Genomic DNA, 2,681 nt, shown 5'->3' on the forward strand with positions numbered 1-2,681 from the left:
AAAATAAGCAACAACATGGTAGGTTTAATTCTACCTCATAGATAATCACAATAATTTTAAATGTTTGAAATGCATCAAAAGGCAGAAAATATCATATTAGATGAAAAGACAAGATTCAACTACATGCTATCTACAAGAAATTCACCTTAAATATAAAAAAAATTCACTTTAAATTATAATTTATAAACCACTAGTTAGACTGATCAATGAGAGAGAGAGAATACAAATAAATTACCAATGTCGGAAACGAAATAGAGAACATCACTAGACATCCTACAGACATTATAAGGGTGATAAGGAAATATGAACAATTTTATGACTACTAAAATAACTTAGATGAAATGTCATGTGCCCATCCTCAATAAATTACGTCAAGGTCATGAAGTATTTTGATTGGCTTAAGTATCTTTGCATGTTTACCTCTGTCACCAGAGATTCAAATTCGCCCAAAACACACAATCAATGAGAGAAAGGTCCTGAGCAGGCAAAGAAAATATATGCTTATCTTATCACAGTGGTGCATGTTTAACCTTACTATTTCATCTTTGGTATTTGTTCCACTGGGTCATCCCTGTATTGAAGCTGATTTTCCTGTATCTAAAGGCCATATCCTCTCAATCTAGGGAGGATATAAAAAATTAGCTAATGAGGCTGGGCACAGTGGCTCACACCTCTAATCCCAGCACTTTGGGAGGTGGGCAGATCTGCCTGAGGTGGGCAGATTACCTGAGGTCAGGATTTCGAGACCAGCCTGGCCAACATGGTGAAACCTCATCTCTACTAAAAATACAAAAGGAAAAAAAAAATAGCCAGGCATGGTGGTGGGCACCTGTAATCCCAGCTACTTGGGAGGCTGAGGCAGGAGAATCACTTGAACCTGGGAGGCAGAGGTTGTAGTGAGTGGAGACCACGCCATTGCACTCCAGCCTGGGCAACAAGAACTAAACTCCATCTCAAAAAAAAAAAAAAAAAAAAAAAAATAGCTAATGAAATGCCTTATCTAGTTCATATTCTATAACCTTTCTCTTTTTGTTAGCCTGAATTATTTAACATCTTCCACGTTCTTGATACACAAATTGGTAAGTAGTGAAAGTTAAAAACCTGCAAGTTCAGCTCTACTCCAAGATCTAGACTAAATCTTTAACTTTGTTTGTAGAAAGTTAATAAGTTATTATGTTTTAGCACAAAGTCCCTATAACTGTTTGTTTTTATGTTGGGTCTAGTTTCCCCTTCCTTGAGCATTTGTTGTTTTTTTTTTTTTGTTCTTGACATCATGGTCCAATCCTGCACACAAGTACCTGTAGACCAGAACAACGGCTCTAGTGAGGTCTCTCTAGGACAACTATTCTCAACGCTGACCTCTGCAGTTGGGCCCTACACTTTAAGACTTGACTCCTCCAAAGCCAGATTATGGACTCATAGTCACGGAGCTTTGCTCTCCTCCTGAGGTGTTCTGAGACATCTCTATGTCATTCTCAGTCTGATTATACATCACCACAGTATAACTAAAGCTTCTACCTAAAGGATCTTGGAATTATTAAATGGTTTACCTTCCTGAAAATATTATTTCTGAAAATAAGTTGGATTAGGATATAAGGCATATGAAGTATCTCTTCTATATAGTACAATCTGGACAATTTTTTAAAAAATTTGTCATTCATTAAAACTACCTAAAAATGTCTTAAAGCAAACAGATATTACCATATTAATACATAAATATGCTCAGCTTTGGCTGTATGAGTAACCTACAAAAATTTATTTAATTCCCATTAACTCTGTAAAGTAAATACTAAAATTTTCTTCTTGTAAGTGTGGAAAATAAGTAACTTGCACAAATCCACAAATGTGGAAAATAAGTAACTTGCACAAATTCAAACCCAAGTTTGTGGCATCACTAGTCTCATGGACTCATTGGTTATCATAAAAACGATATAAAGTGCATGCAGACAAATTTTTTAAAAATCCACCATAAAAATTGAATTTGATTTACCAAATAAAGATTATTACCAATCTCATAGATTCATTAGTTATGTGTTGTAAACCTCATCACACTACACAATGCCATATGAATGCAAAGATCTGATCAAATCATGTCAGTAGAGTTGCTCCTTAACTTACAATGGGGTTATGCCTCAATAAATCCATTGTAAATTGAAAATATGTATTTAATGAACCTAACCTACTGAACATCATAGCTTAGCCCAGTCTACCTTAAATGGGCTGAGAACAATTACATTAGCCTACAATTGGGCAAAATCATCTAACACAAAGCCTATTTTGTAATAAGGTGTTAACTATCTCATGTAATTTATTGAATACTGTACTGAAAGTGAAAAACAGAATGCTTTTATTGTTACTTGAAGTATGGTTTCTACTGAGTGTGTAAGGCTTTTGTACCATTGTAAAGTAAAAAAAAAAGAAAAGTAAGTCAAACCATCCTAAGCGGGAAACTATTTATGTTAGGATTTTGCCCCGAAAAGGAAAAATGATGCTGCCTGCAAATGTCAATTGGGTCTGCCACAGTTCAAACATGCCTCATTATTAAATACCTAAAATTTCCCCAGATTCATAGCATTATAGGAAATAAAAAGATTCATTCATAAAACAGTACCACTTCATGGACTGAATCACATACAATTTACTGACAGTTAAATTAAGCTTAAATATAATACATACAACAC

Source organism: Nomascus leucogenys, chromosome 6 (assembly GCF_006542625.1).
Source record: "Nomascus leucogenys isolate Asia chromosome 6, Asia_NLE_v1, whole genome shotgun sequence".
NCBI lineage: Eukaryota > Metazoa > Chordata > Mammalia > Primates > Hylobatidae > Nomascus > Nomascus leucogenys.